General features: G+C 34.7%; 1 pseudogene; it reads left to right on the forward strand.

Moving 5' to 3' along the window:
* Positions 1 to 412: 412 nt before the first annotated feature.
* On the forward strand, positions 413 to 6,713 carry LOC120197115 (annotated as a pseudogene).
* The last annotated feature ends 10,308 nt before the right edge of the window (positions 6,714 to 17,021 follow it).

The raw sequence follows: 17,021 nt of genomic DNA on the forward strand, positions 1-17,021 counted from the left end.
ATACATCGACTCGTCATCAGCCTTATGAAAGGAAACAATGTCGTTTCTCAATTAAGTGTTCATATTCATAGGATTATACCGCAGCAATTTTTTTTTGCATAGATCTGTCCACGACTCCATTGAACCCGCTGGAATGCCACTCAACCACACCCTTTCTCGATCACGCAAAGAATATGGAAATAATTTTATCTTCAAAACATCTTCGTGCACCCCTTGTTGGCGAAAAGAATCGCACACCTCCAAGAAGTTATGAATATGCTGCCTGGCATCTTCATTTGGCATGCCCCCAAACTATCCTATTGAATTTAACATATTGAACATGACAGGTTTGGGCTCGAAGTGGGCTGCCTGAATATTTGGTGCCACTATTCCAACATTTAAATCATCTAAGATCGGGTTTAAGTGATCAGGAATGGCACGAGGTTTGGCTGCATTCCCAGCATTTAAATTTACCCTGGTATTCTGATCCTCCTCCTGCCAATGCCTTAATTTCTGAGTTGGTACATGTTTATACGTTGAGCGCATCTTCTTTGCCTAAAAAGCCTCTCAATTTCAGGATCAATCAGTTCTAATAGCTCTTCAGGGTTACTTCGGGTCATGTACCTAGAAAAATAAATGAAGAAAAATTAAGGAAAGTAACAAGTAAAGCTAACTAAAAAGAAAATATGAACAAGTAAAATAAAAATGCTATGACAAATCAATTTAAATTCTAGTTGCCAACTCCCCGACAATGGCGCCAAAAACTTGTCCGCTCTTGTGAGTACTATAAAATGAGTGCAGATATGTGCGCAAGTATACACAATCAAACAAGTAATAAAGTGATAAGTAGAGTATCGTCTCCACAGGGAATTGGAGAAGCGAATGGGTTTGTCAAGGCACTTTACTTTGTCACCCAAGTAAAGTCAGTGATGGTATATACAAATGATAATGATGTGGCAAAATGGAATGAATGGTGTGGAAATGGAATGATGGTGGTGTGGTAGTAATTGCATATGCGTGACAAATAAATTGTAATGTGTGGGAACAAATAGAAATGTCAAGGCAAAATAAAATGCAAATACTTGATTTAACAAATAGGACTTTAGCTTTCTCACACGACAAGCAGCGATGGGAATGAGTGATGGGAGTCACAAGGAAAACCTAAGTCTATTTCTCTAATTGGTATTTCTTCTATGCCTAGCCTGCCCGACAGAGTCTACTAAGGTGCCCTATGCTATCTCTAGTAAGGGACTCGACAGGTTAAAGATGCCCTGGCAAAACCGATTGGCGTCAACCCCTGCAGTGATCCTATTGGTCCAGATAACAAGATATGTCTCGGCAATACCTTTTTGCGGCAACATTAACATCTAACCTATCGTTTTTGCCTAACTCCTTTAGTCGAATGAAGTCCTATCCTTATCTCTAAGGTGGATTAGGCCTAGTTACTCTCTAGAACCCGTTGTTTATGAAGTTCCTCCCTAGTTTCTCTCGAACACTAAGGATAAATTGCCAAGGCATTCTCTCAAACCCTCAAGCTCTCCTAAGGAAAGGCTACTCTCGTAGCTCCTACAAACTTAAGGCATTAAGTTTCACAAACAAAATAGATTAAAGCATAGTAAAGCAACCATTCATTGAAATAAAAACTTAAACATCCAAGTGAACTCCCACCAAATAGGAATAGTTCATGGTGGGGTTCAAAATAAACAAGCAAAAAGAAAGTTTCATTCGTTCCTTACAACCCAACAACAAAATATGAAAGCAAGAACTAAAGGAAGGAGAAAAAGCCTTCAACGTGCACTGCCAAATGCCTTCCTCAACCACCAAGAACTACTCCTAACAAACTAGCTCCTCTTGGATGCTTAGAACGCCACTCCCTTCGGCTCGTCAAGGAGAAATACCACGGCAAGTAGGATTGACGGAGAAAGATGAGACCTTCTCTCTCTAACTTTTTAAGCTCAAATCTGGGTGGAACCAAAGTCCTCTTCAAAGTGGCTTCATCCTCTATTTATAGGGGAAAACAAATCCTAGGACTTGGTGTTAACTATCCTAGAAAACCCCAAAAACCATAGTAAAGTGCTTGGGAGTCGAGCATGACAGACTGTGATACAGCCTGGGCAGCAGGCTGAGTGACCGGTATAATCCCGTCGCAGACGCCCAATGACAGACAAGATCTGCAGGGTCATACTGCATTATCAGCAGAACCGGTGGGTGCAGCGCTGATCCCTCCAGGCGTATGTTCGAGGTGGATTTCTCTAGCAGAGGGCACGGAGAGTCGGGGATAACTGGCTGGAAAATATCTTCTTTCACCTTGTGCGCTCTCGAAATGCCAGTCTAACTTGTCATTTTATTTGACTCAGCAATCTCCTTATGTCACGGCATTTTCTTTCCTCTTTTCCTTGCTTTCAAAACCTGTAAATCATAAGACAAGTACATTTCCCATAAAGCAGCACCGCAGTAAAAATAAAATGCCACGTAAATTGAAATCCACCACATGCAACTAAATGCTTCTAAATGCATCTATATGGTCCTAAATGAGCCTTTAGACATTCAATAACTTAAGTTAAAAGGTCCCAAAATGTGGCCTTTTACGGAGTTATCAAGCTTACCCACGGTCGTGGGATCCTCCACACGTCACTGGACATATTTGTCTGTTCGAAGGTATATTCCTAGATCTAGGCAGTTTGGGGGATTTTTAGAACGAAACGAAGGTGGATCTAAGTTCAGTATAAAAAGAGGGTAGTTTTGGTATATTTTTGTAAATTTCGGCCACCATGAACGGTGGTCGGTAGTGGCTATCGGTGACGTCAGATGATGACCGACCGGTAATTGACATCCCTCAGGCGAGGGAACTCTAGAGAAAATACAGAGCTTCTCTCTCTTATAGAGATAAGCATACGAGAGAAATGAGAGGGTTAGGCCTTTTTAGGCCGGATTTGGGGCATTGATACCCTTTCCCAAACGTTGTCATTTTGGGATGGGTATATGTGTAATTCGGGGATTGGTAAACTACATCCACAATCACCCTAATTTTTGTAATCTTCCATTTTAGTCACTGAATTGTTTTTTTGTGCATTTTAATTTGGCATTCGCATTTCATTTTATTTATATATTAGTCACTGCCCGTATATTTAGGTATTTTTGGTTAAATAGCTTATTTAATCCCTTAGATTTAAATAATTTTTATTTTAATTCAAATAATTATTTATGCATAATTTACACTTGTAGTACCTAAAGTATGAAATATTTGTAATAGTAACTTAGAATTTTGATATTTTCATGATTTAATCATTAAATTTATTATATGTATTTTGGTTATATTATTTTATACAATGAATCATAAAAATATTTCCTTAACTTATTAGGAATGTATTTTAAGTAATTTGTTGGTATAAAATAATATCCCTATTGGTTTTTTATTGGATCATAAATTAAATTCAAATTTGTAAATTTTTACTGCAAAGACATTAATTAATAAACAAAGGTACCAATTTTGGGCATTGTGGGGGTGCTAATCCTTCCTCACACATAATTGACTCCCGAACTCATTTTCTGGTAAACAACCCTTTTTTTGTATTGTTTTAATTTTATTTTTCATAATTTTATTAAAATAAAAATAGCATTTTTGGTGACCAATCACACCTCGATAAATGATTGGTGACGACTCCTCAAATTGTGTTTTATCTTATGTAAGAAGAAAAACACTTACTTTTTTTAAATGAGATTTAGAAAATAACGACAACCGGGAAAAGATCGTTTCGACACGACCTAAGTAGGTCGATCACCCTAATACTATTACAATTCATAAAGTAAATAAATAATGCTTAAATACTTTTTTGTCTCCTCATGATCCATCCAAAGATGGTTCTGAAGGTGGCCAGTTCGATTCTACAGTGCAACCAATTTTAATAAATGGATATTTGTGAAGTTTCTCTACCAACATAATTGATAAGTGTCGCCTTTGCTAGGAATTGTACAATGTGATTGGAATTGAAAATCAGTTAAGATGCTTGAAATTTGGAATTCTGTAAATTGTTGCATACCCTTATTAAATTGATTTATCAAATTCTTCAAGAATTAAATGACTAATATGCCATTATAAGGCTTGATTGATGAAATCACTTTAGGAATGTTTGAATCCTAAATAATTTTTGATGCAATAATTCCTTAATACCTTGATGATATATCTGAATACTATGATCTTGATAAATCACTTCCTGAATGGTTGATAAATCCGTTTGCTATCAAACTCCCTTTTTATAGAGATCTCATTATGAAATCCAATCAGTTTGCAGAAACTTCGTGGCTCCCTACCTGATAAATACCAAGTACCCCCGAAAAATAACTAAATCCTCTAGTGTGTTCCCTATGTGTTATATGATTATTTTATCTGTTCTGAAATGTGATTCATTGAAGTTATTGATTTACTGAATATTTTAACTTTCGATATTCTGACTTACTAATGTATTGATTTACTGTTTATGAATTATGGCTACATGATATGTGCTCTCTAGTTACCTATTTTCACTATAAAATATAATTATGCCTAATTTATGGATCATGGAAATTACTGGATTACTGTATGAACTGATTTATTGGGATACTGTCTGGGTAGAATTCTGGAGTATGGAGATTCAACTCTGATCAAGCAGGTAAATCCTTACAGGCCTAAGGTGACACTTGGGTAGGCTTTGAGGCCCAAAGGTATTTCTTTAGATCAGTAAACTTGTTTTATTACTGGATATTTTAACTGTTTGATATTCTGAAGTACTGATGTATTGATTTACTGTTTATAAACTATGGCTACATGATTTGTACTCTCTGGTTACCTATTTTCACTAAAAAATATAATTATATCTGATTTATAGATCATGGAAATTACTGGATTAATGTATAAACGGATTTATTGAGATACTGTCTGGGTTGAATTCTGGAATATGGAGGTTCAGCTCTGATCAAGCTGGTAAATCTTTATGAACCTAAGGTGACACCTGGGTAGGCTTTGAGGCCCCAAGGTATTTACTTGACATCAGTAAACTTGTTTAATTGTTGGATATTTTAACTGTTCGATATTCTGACTTACTGATGTATTGATTTATTGTTTATAAACTATGGCTACATGATATGTGTTCTCTGGTTACCTATTTTCACTAGAAAATATAATTATGTTTGATTTATAGATCATGGAAATTACTGGATTATTATGAATTGATATTTTGGGATATTGTCTGGGTAGAATTCTGGAGTATGGAGGTTCAGCTCTGATCAAGTTGGTAAATCCTTACGGACCTAAGGTGACACTTGGGTAGGCTTTGAGGCCCCAAGGTATTTCCTTGACATTAGTAAACTTAGGTAGGCTTTTATTGACATCAGTAAAGGTGTTCCACTGGCGTTGGTTGCAGAGTACGGTATATGTAATTAGGGGCATATAGTTTGTATTTATGTTTTATATTCAAGTCTGAAAACTTGTTTTATTACTAGATATTATTGAATTCTATTTTTAATATATAAATCATTTTCTGAACTTGTATTTTATCTATAAATTATTTTACAGTTTTAAATGTATTAACAAAAACTTCAAATTTTCCAGGATTTTCAATATGGGTCGCTCCAGTGACCCTAATGTGACACCCCAGATCGGATCGGATCACCCGTATAGGTCTGAGGGTGTTACACTGCTCCATTGTTGTAGGATATGAATGTAGTTTAAGACTGACAATGTCTTGCCTCTGTCTCTGTGTACCTACAGATGATTGACAAGCTCTCGGTGAAAACACCTACAGGTGAGGCAAAAGTGAAAGTCATGAAGGAAATAGCTAAGGAGCTTAATATAGAATGGGATACATTTGAATCAGAAAAGGAGCTGCTCAAACCTCCTGAAGAGCTTATAGTTAGTTCCTAACTTCATCCGGTTTAAGTTCAATCATTGTTGCTTTAATAAACTTATGCGCTTTTGTGTTTTCTAGTTGATGAATAGGAGGGGCCTCGTACATTAGTTAGTGCTTCCAGCTTACCTTTGAAGCCTGCACCAGATCCCTTCCCCGAGCCAAAAGAGTTGATGAGCAGGTAACTGTTTGATGAATTTTCAAAAAAAAAAAATTCCTATCATCATTTTCTAATTTGTTTTGGTTATATACTGTAAAAAAATGTGGCAGAGGAGAAGAGGACCCTGTTCGTTTTAAAAGCACGGTTGCAGCCGCTGAAGCAGCGGAAGAATCTGCAAAAAGAGCGATTGCAGCTGCACAAGCTGCTGCATATTTGGCCAACCGTGAGTAATCTATTTAGTGAAGCCTCTGGTTGTGTTAACTCCACTCGTGGATTCGTTCCAACCAATCCTCATGGACACGGGAGTCAATGAATCTCGGAGTTTCGGAACGTTTTACTCTCCAAGTAGTGAGGAAGTAAGACCCGGCAATGATGAAGGTGGGAAGACCTGGAGGAGACACAGCTACAATAATGCCCCTGCTGCATATTCAGACATAAAGTTCGATGAATCAGATTGTGATGAAGAGATAGAAGTTGAAGATGATCTTCCACCGCCTGTATCTCGTGATGATAAAGGGGATTCATCTATTCATCGTGTTCATCCGAAATTGCCAGATTATGATGATCTTGCAGCTCGTTTTGAAGCTCTCAAGTTTCGCAAATACTACCATGAAAATTATATTATTGAAATTCGGATATCATATCATTACATATACGATGTTAGAATGCAGTTGTATTGTTACTGTCCTTGAGATATCTGTCATCCAACATTATTAAATAATAGAGAAGAATATATGTAGAAGGGTTTAGCAATACATTGATAAAATGTAGTCTGATTTGGCATAATAATATAGATGCACAAAAATAAAGGTCCTCATATTAGAACATGCCTCGTATTAGGGGGGGGGGGGACGTCAAAACATTTAGTAACAGGAAAATGTGCTTTAATGTTATTATATTGCCTAGTTCTCTTCATAATTGTCATTATGCAGTACAAGTAGAAATTTGAAGTTAAAACAGAATTATCATTGTAATTCACTCTCCTAGTCAACAAAATTTTCTTTGCACAAGTTAAAACAAATTTTAATGACAATTTTGTAATTTTGAAGTTTAATGACTAAAAGAATCTTTGGTCGTAGTTTAGTGACTTTTGGTGCACTTTACCCTAAAATAATACCTATTAAATAAGCCATATGTATTCTTTATCTATTTTCAAATTAAACCATGTGAGTGGTGTCGAGACGTTTCTCTGCCCTGGCGACGGAGAGTGCAAATAGTACACCCCCAGACGGTGTACCTAGTCTCGAAAAAAATAAGTGTTTATCCTCCATGAATCAGATAAAACACCAAATTGTAGAGTCGCCACCAATCTTTTTTATGGTGAGATTGGACACCAAAATGTCATATTATTTTAATAAAAATTCCTAAGAATATTATTAAAATAATACAACTAGGGTCTGCTTTACCAAAAAAATGAGTTCGGGAGTCGGTTACGTATGAGAAAGAATTAGCATTCTCACAACGCCCAAAATTGGTACCGGTATTTATTAATTAAATTTCTTTGCAATAAATAAAAGATTTGTATTTAATTTAATTTAAAAATAATTTAAAATATTTACTAAATATTTAATATCAATATTATTAATGCTATAATATTATTATAATTATAAATTAAATTATCAAATTATGTAAATTAATAATTCTAATATAAATATTATATAAAAATATTAATTAATCTAGTTTAAAATATTATTAAAAATATTGCACTAATAATGTAATTTACCCTAATTTACTATATAGGTAAAAATATAAACTTATTAACCTAATAGGGATTAAACATATAATTTTACTCTAAAATATATGTATTAATATAATAAAGACTAAAATAAAGATATAAAAAATGAAAAAACCAAATTAAAATACGAATGAACCTGATTTTGGGACCAAATTGTAAAGCTTACAAAACCATAGGGATTACGTGTGTAGTTAACCCATACTAAAATTACAAAGATACTCTTTCCCAAAATGACGTCGTTCAAGAGAGGGTATATATAGTCCAAAACTGATCCTTTAAGGACCATCTCTCCCATTTCTCTCGTCTCTCTCTCTCTAAACCGAGAGATGCTCTCGCATCTCTCTAGAAACCCTCGCTTGAGGGAAGCCAATCATCGGTCGGCAGTCGAGTACCTCCTTCAGCCACCACTTACGGTGGCCGAAAAATGTCAAACCTACCCAAAACGTAGATTCGAACACCCTCGTTTCGAATCTGAGCCCCTTTTTCACTAAAAAAACCTTCAATAAGCCTAAATCTGGGATTTTACCTTTGGTAAAATCGACTTTCTGATGACCTTTGGGATTCGGCGATGGTAAGTAATTCTCGATCTCCTCTCTGATATTTTCCTTTCGTTGTTTTCATTGATTGATTACCCTCTATTGTTGTTATTTCTCTCTTGCTTGTCGATGTTGTTGTTGTTGTTTGCATGCAGGATTAGGCTTATTTATAGCCCTCAGAGATTGGCTGAATGATGACATGATTCGGTGAGTCATCGGACCTACAGTGGTGACTCACCCTAGCTTGATGCGTTGTGCGGTCTGTATTCATCTTCTAGAGCCTTCTGGTGTGCTTTGGAGAGGCGGCAATCATCGTGGCAGCGTCTGGTTAGATCTTCTAGAAGCGGTGGTCGGAATAGACCTTCCCTTGGATTTGCCTTTGATCGTGCGGTGGAGATGAACGGGGACGCTGGTAATGAGATAAAACCCTAGCAAAGTTGGGTTCGTGTGTGGGCCTGCTGGATCTGGACCTAACTCGGTTGCTGGGCTTGAGTCTAGATCAGGCTTTACAAATAATAATATTTATAATATAATAATTATTATTATTATATATATAATAACTTATATATAATAAGCATCACTCGAAAGAAAACTAGTGTTGATAACTGCCCCTCTTTGCTTATTTTTGTGTAAACAAGAAGAAAGCAGAGATAAAAAGACAAGTTTTGATCGAGTGAACTCCTTACTTTGCTGGGAATTCATTCCACTACTCTTATGTGGAGAGTAAATTTTCTGATCTTGCTCTTGCTTCACTGCTCTTCTGTAAAGGCTAAGGATGACTTGCAAATGATTCACTTCACTACTCTTCTATGAAGGCTAAATTTGCATGACTTCATTACTCTTTCATGAAGGTTTCATCTAGATAACTTGAATCAAATCTGTTTCACTACTCTTCTGTGAAGTTCAAACTCAAACTTGGATTACTCCACTACTCTTTCGTGAAGTAAAAAAATGATTGACTTGACGAGAATCTAATTTCACTACTCTTCCGTGAATATCAGATTCAAAGTTGAATTTGCTTCCACTACTATTTCGTGAAATTTCAAACTCAAACTTGGATTACTCCACTACTCTTCTGTGAAGATTTCATACTTTGCTAAAAAATTTGCTCCACTACTCTTTCGTGGAGACTGATTTGCTTTTGCTCTTGTTCTTGCTTGAGATATTTTCAAAATTTTAATTTTCTTGAAATTGAATGAGAAACTTTGAAATTCATTTTCACATTCTTCGAACAACTTGTTTGTTAGGCATGCCACAATACTTCTGCTATATGGATTGAGTTCATCTCTTCTTCAGATGTTTGCCTCTCCAAACATGTTTCCTATGATATGGATTCTACATTATACTCGTAAGGTATTTTATTCCTGCATCTTCATCTGAGAAGTATATTTATGCAAATGCAATCAAATGTATCAATAAAATGCATGCTGAATGCAAATGATATTCTTATGAATGTATGAATGCATTAATCTTCTTTTAACTCCGAAGTTTTGATCTTTTTCCACTTGATCACCCCTTTCCATTTATGAATAACCATCTGGTCAACTTATATTTTCATGTCTTCTTTTACTTTAAGAAGAATTGTATCATTTATGGGATTCTTGTCATACTCAGAACTATGACCTTGTTGCCCCATTTTTCTTGATAACACCAGTTGTCTTTATTTGAACTTGAGTAGAAATCGGGTAAAGCTTTCATCTTTGGAAAGAGAATCTATCATCCTTGCAGAATATAGATATTATGCTAAATCAGCAGAGATTAATCAGAATACTAGCCACGTCTGTTCTGATTTGACTCTTGAAACACATTACAAGAAGGATTTATAATAATTCCTTTCATGTATCCACATTTAATCAGATCTCTTGAAATGACTCATAAAAGGATTTATCCTAATTTCTTTCATGTCTCCACATCTAATCAAATCTTGAACAAGGTTTTTCAAACCACGCCATGTTAAGAGGCTTAACAATAACCCATTGTTCATTATTAGTTGGCTCCACTAGTTTCTTGTTGTTAAATCTCCAACGTTCTTTTTGTGGAAAAAAATCTTCATCATTTCCTATCTCTAACCTTGGAATTGAAGACAAACTTCATGTTAGGTCAACCACATGATCGCAACATTGGTTCAGTACCATAATTACTGGTTCGTAAAACATTTGACAATACATTCATCCTTTTCCTATGGTTTCTGCCTAGATATCTCCACCAGGGAATTCTTTGTATAGTATTCAAAGCTTTCAATATCACAATGATACTTCAATAAAAATACAAATGGGATGCTTTCACATGTTAGCATTATATTAAGGAACATTTGACAACATACTTATCATTTCCTATGGCTTATGTGGGGATGATGTAATCGCATGGTGAACAAAACAGTGATGTATGGTCAACTTAATTGTCATTGTTTCATCATTTTCATTCTTCATACCTTTTTACTTCAAGGGATATACTTTCTCAAATTGATGATTTTTCCATAGGATGGTAAGGGTCTAGCATGCCCCAACATTTGCTTTTTGTTGGTGTGAGTGTTTGGATACCAGTTTGGATCATTTTTGCCTGAAATGGGTCTTCAGTATGCCCCACATATATTATTTCTGACTAAAATGGGCCTTTAGCATACCCTAACATTCCAAGTTGTAATGTTCACTCTTAATGTCCATTAATGCTTCTTATGAGGTATAATTTTGATAATGCTCCATCATGGATACCCATGGCTTGATTCGTGCCAAATTTGTTTTTCTTGAAGGCTCTTATTTCAGCAACTTGAGGAATTCTCTTCGCGTTGTCTCAACTTAAAAAGTGACCAATCCTTTTGACTGAAATGTTTGATACATGTGCTTCTTTTGAATGAGATGATTATCTTCTTATTTGTTTGATAGTCACACAGGGAATATTATAAGTCCAATTCCCTATACTTTGGTTTCTCAAGCTTCTTGCTTTCAGAAATGTGAAATGTTTTATCCTTTTGGCCTTGCTAATTCTTTTTCTCAAATAGGTAATACAAGCATTAACTTATCTCAGGATCCTTTCTCATTTTGGAACTATCCTGTTTAAAAGTGTTATTCCTCATTTCTTATCAAAGAATGAAAGAATTTTGTAAAATATTGCTTCTTACAGGTTCACAATGGAATCAAATCATAAGCATAAATTCAAATAATATCAAAAGAATCAATAACTTTTACTATTTCAGAGTTATAGTTCTTTGACAAGTATCAAGATTGAGAAGTTAGTTTCAGGTTGGCTTCCCTATTTTCTATGGTTACATCTTAGTGAAGATGTTACTCCTCTCTCACTCTTTTGTAAACATTGTCACGTGCCTCACTTTCTGGACTTGGTATCTTTAACCGGATGCATACAAAATGACACAATCTAGCATAACAGATACTAGACCTTCTAAAATACCTCCATTTTAATTCTCTGAAATCTTTGATTTTATTCAAAGCAGTGTGAAAACATAGGTCTAATAACGAGATTTCTATGTGCACATGTGTGAAATAGACTATAGCAGGCCTTATTTCACTTTACAACAACTTCTTCTTTTACCATTTTGGCCAGCTAAATTTAGCTTAATCGAAATTAGCCTTTACTGGGCTAGCTGAAGGGTTCATCTTATCACAAATTCTTTGACTTGACAATCACGGTGGAGCAAACACCGCACTGCCAGGTACCTGAATAATTTAATGTTTTGAACATAATCTATTCATAAAGCCGGGGCTTTTGAGTTTCCTCTAGAACCAATTGCCTTAGTGGAATAGCTCAGCTTTTATTGAATACATGACTCTTACTTTTTACAAATAACCTGTTATAGTCTATGTATCAGGTGAAATTTAGAAAATCTCATTACCAAATTTCAATCCCAAGCAACTGACCTAGACTAGATTTGTCAAAGTTTCATCGTTGAATCTCATCAATAGAAAATAATCTAGTTAGCTTTGCAAGGTTACAAAAGATGCCCCAATTTTGTATGCTTCTAAATATTAATACCAAGCATTTTGTCTAATTCCTTATATTGGAGAAAGCTCTCTAATTTTTGTGGAAAGGGTAGTTTTTGAGATGCATTTCTTCTGAGGTCAAGTCAGGTTCTTTTTTTTCAATCTTAATACTTTTGTCAAAGATGTATAACTCTAATTGTAAAGACATTTTAATCTAATTAATATTCAAAGAACTTTAAGATTCCAAATTGATTCAATGCTCATAATCTTAAAATGAAATGTACAATAGTGGTAAATAACAACTTCCACTGCCCCCTTATTCTTTGGGTGTTGGGTGTATAATCAGACCAGGATCTTTGTTTATATTTACTCCCTATTTCTTGATCATTTATTGGGTAGCTTCTTTGGATGAGCTTTTAGGTTCACAAATCTAAGCTTTCCCCTGAGCTATCTCTTGGTGAAATCCCATCATCTTTCCTAATTGGCAATTGGGCTTAGTTTGAATCTCAAAACCAATTTCTTTAGTGACAACAGTTGTATCCTGGTTTTGGATGTTTCTTACAACTGTATCTGGAAAAGCCCTCTCTTTTCTTTTTGAATTACCCTCTGTTCTTCTTGATTTCAGAATATCTGACATGGATGTCTCCAAGATTATATCTACCTTGTTTCTTTTTAATCCTGTATGCCAGTCTCGAATTACCTTTCCTTTTACTTTTCACATTTTTGCATCTTCTTTTAGTTTGAGAGAAGTATCGAGAATTAAATTTGCCATACATATTTCATCTTTCTTGGTTTTGCCTTGTTCTCTATTTGGTTTGATACTATCAACTTCATTTCTGTAGTTGACTCCCAAATGTTTGATCAAAATGGTTTGACTGTTGGTATCTACTTCTATAATTCCAGGAGTCAGAAGATCTTGACCTCATCGTTTGAAGTTGCCATAATTTTCAATAGAGTGTCCTCGGATTTCAGCATGATACTCACAAAAAACCCTCTTATTATAGCATCTTGGGTAAGGTGGTACCAAAGGTTTATCCAGACATAGGGCAATAAGTTGGGCTTCATGTAATTTAGCATATAACTTGTTGCATGAGATTGAAGGAAAACAGGGTAGAGATTCCCTTGATATGATCGTTTCTTTTCTATTGCTTTCCTGAAAATGTTTGCTTTGAATATATGCCTTTTGAACATCGTCTTGAGAGATGAGTTGACTTAAAAATTTCTCTTTCTCAACCAGCTTTGAATTCCCGAGGATCTTAGGTTTCTCATTTTCGAAACATAATAACCCTTCAGCCATGAGGTCTTGAACCTTTAATTTCAGCATTATGCAATTTTCTGTAGAATGACCGAAATCTCCAGAGTGATAATTGCATGGATTCTTGATATTTTTCCAATTTGGATGCACAAAGTACTAGGAGGAATGAGATTCACAAGACCATTTTCAAAGAGAAAGGGTAACAACTCTGAATACAAAATTGTAATTGGAAAGAGATGTGACATCCTTTTTTCTTTCTTTCCCTTTTTATCCATTTTCAATGGGACTTGTCCCATATTTCTCTTCTTTGAACCAACTTCAATGTCCATGCTATCATTTATATTTCCTGATTCATGAAAATGAGTTGGATTTCTATATTTCTCAACAGGTTCTTGGTCATTTTTCATCATATCATTGAAATCCATACTTTTTTCCTGAGGCTTTCATATTTTCATGCTCAATGGGATCTTCTGCCATTTTCTCCCCGTATAGCATAGTAACCATCATACCCATTATATTAGACATTTGTTCCCTGAACTCAGCTTAAAACCTTCTTGTTTCTTCAAGCATTTCTTGTTGGACTTCCACAAGTTGTTCTTGGATTCTCTCAATCCTTCCAACTCGAGCTAATATTCATTCATTGCTTTCAATCTTTTTTAAGACCTTCCCCTGATTTTCAGAACTCCTGATTATAAAATCTTTCTCTGATTATTCCCATGTTTTCATGATTGATACATGTTATCACGCCATGTAAAAATGTATATGTATATGTATGTATGAAAAGGTGTGACTCAAGAGTAATTATCTTAAAACAACTTCCATTGAACACAAAAAGGGCTTTTCAATACATCAAAAGGATCATTACATATAAGGGATAGCTTTCCCTCCTAATTTCTCTAACTCCTTAAAAAGTCAAGTTAATTTCCATTTATGCTTTAGAATCAGATCATCATCATGTTTCAGTTCACTTGTGAAACCAGCTAAGTTCACCAGATTGTGGGCTACCTTACTTGCTTGAGAAATAGCTTTCCTCAAGTCATATTCTTTTCCTCGAACCTTGCATGCCATTTCCTGAAGTTGCAGACAATATTGTTCATTTTCCTTTATCAGAGAACCTTTATGTTCAAGAAGTTCTTGTACCAGATCTCTATAGTCATCCACCATTTTCAGTAATGTATGGTTTTGAGTTCTAATGGATTTTAATTTAGCATTAATCTCACATTAATGGATCAGATATGAAGTTTCCATGTTGACTACATCCTTCTTCAATATCTGGCATTCAGCTTGACATTTTTCCAAATTGGTGATGGTTGCATTGTATATTTCTTCAGCAATTTGAAAATCATAGGAGAATTTCTTTGCTTGATCCTCATGTTTCTTTTTCCAGTAATAAGCATCCTTCTTCAGTTTAATGATTTCTATCATTCATTCTTCAGGAGTATTTCCTAGTCCAACATTTTTAAAGGTTTGACTGACTTTACGATAATCATTAAGCATGGCTTCCACCTCTGTGCTTAATTTCTTATTTTCGTATTTCCAAAAAGGGGCTTGAGCTTCATAAAAATTCTCTCCTTTATGAATGCTTCTATTGATGCTCTTACATAAAATGCTTTTGGTACCAGTCTAACAGGATTTTTGTATGCATAGCCCTCCATTATTTTGAAAGCTTCTTCCAAATACCTTTCTTTGGCTGTTTCATAGTTTACTTGATCATGAAACCCTTTGTCCTTAATGAAATCTTTTAATTATGATAATCACTCTTGAATCAACACCCTTGGGTAGTTATGATTATGCAAATGCAAATAGAATATTTAATATGTGCATTTCTAGAATATGTACAAAAAATGGTTAGTAAGAAAAATTATATCCTAACCTCATGCTTTCTAGTTTCATGCTTTGTTTGGATAACATAACCACATGATTTCTAGTTCGCATGCATTTATTCAAAAAATAAAATAATACTAAATAAAATAAAAGACTCAACATGCTTTTCCTTGTGTACTTGATTTTACAAGACTTATTTGGGTTAGGATCCACTTAGACTTCGGTTCTAGGTTTGCTATATGTTGGGTTTTAGCTCTAGAGTAAGAAGGGCCAACTAATTGTCCTTTGTCGATGTCCCCTTGGACTGCCAAGCCCTTAATCCGAGTCCATTACAGACTTTTGGAATAAGTTCAATTCGAAGGAACACACTTCCTTAAGTCCATACGGAGGTGAAAATCACATGAGGAACATAAGGTGTGAGCTCAAAGAATGGTCCCCTATCCCATACAGAGGTGAAGACCACACGAGGGAGTAGTTTCTCATTCACTTAAACAGGATAAGAGCGGGGTTTTAGCTCATGTCATGAATGCAGTGCAAAGTGGGTAATGAAAAACATAAAATAAAAATAATATACAGTTTATTATCCTATTTTAATGACCCAAAATTAAATCTGTATAAAAAAAAAGTTTGTAAAGTGATAAAAATAATTAAAACAAATTTATTATTTACTGCAAATATAAATAATTAATAAATTGGTGGCTGGATTCTTATTATTTTTTTAAATCCCCAGCGGAGTCGCCAAGCTGTCGAGACGTTTCTCTGCCCTGGCGACGGAGAGTGCAAATATTACACCTCAGACGGTGTAACTAGTCTCGAAAAAAATAAGTGTTTATCCTCCATGAATCAGATAAAACACCAAATTGTAGAGTCGCCACCAATCTTTTTTATGGTGAGATTGGTCACCAAAATGTCATATTATTTTATTAAAAATTCCTAAGAATATTATTAAAATAATACAACTAAGGTCTGCTTTACCAGAAAAATGAGTTCGGAGTCGGTTACGTATGAGAAAGAATTATCATTCTCACAACGCCCAAAATTGGTACTGGTATTTATTAATTAAATGTCTTTGCAGTAAATAATATATTTTTATTTAATTTAATTTACAAATAATTTAAAATATTTAATAAATATTTAACATAAATATATTATTATAATTATAAATTAAATTATCAAATTATGTAAATTAATAATTCTAATATAAATATTATATAAAATATTAATTAATCTAGTTTAAAATATTATTAAAAAAATTGCACTAATAATGTAATTTACCCTAATTTACTATATAGGTTAAAATATAAACTTATTAACCTAATAGGGATTAAACACATAATTTTACTCAAAATATATGTATTAATATAATAAAGACTAAAATAAAGATATAAAAAATGCAAAAACCAAATTAAAATACGAATGAACCTGATTTCGGGACCAAATTGTAAAGCTTACAAAACCATAGGGATTACGCGCGTAGTTGACCCATACTAAAATTACAAAGATACTCTCCCCTAAAATGACGTCGTTTGGGAGAGGGTATATATAGCCCAAAACCGATCCTTTAAGGACAATCTCTCACATTTCTCTCGTCTCTCTCTCTCTCTAAACCGAGAGATGCTCTGGCATCTCTCTAGAAACCCTCGATTGAGGGAAGCTAATCATCGGTCGGCCGTCGCGTACCGACTTCAACCACCACCGTTTCGAATCCGAGCCCC

Source organism: Hibiscus syriacus, unplaced genomic scaffold, assembly GCF_006381635.1.
Source record: "Hibiscus syriacus cultivar Baekdansim isolate YM2019G1 unplaced genomic scaffold, ASM638163v2 tig00117046_pilon, whole genome shotgun sequence".
NCBI classification, from domain to species: Eukaryota; Viridiplantae; Streptophyta; class Magnoliopsida; order Malvales; family Malvaceae; genus Hibiscus; species Hibiscus syriacus.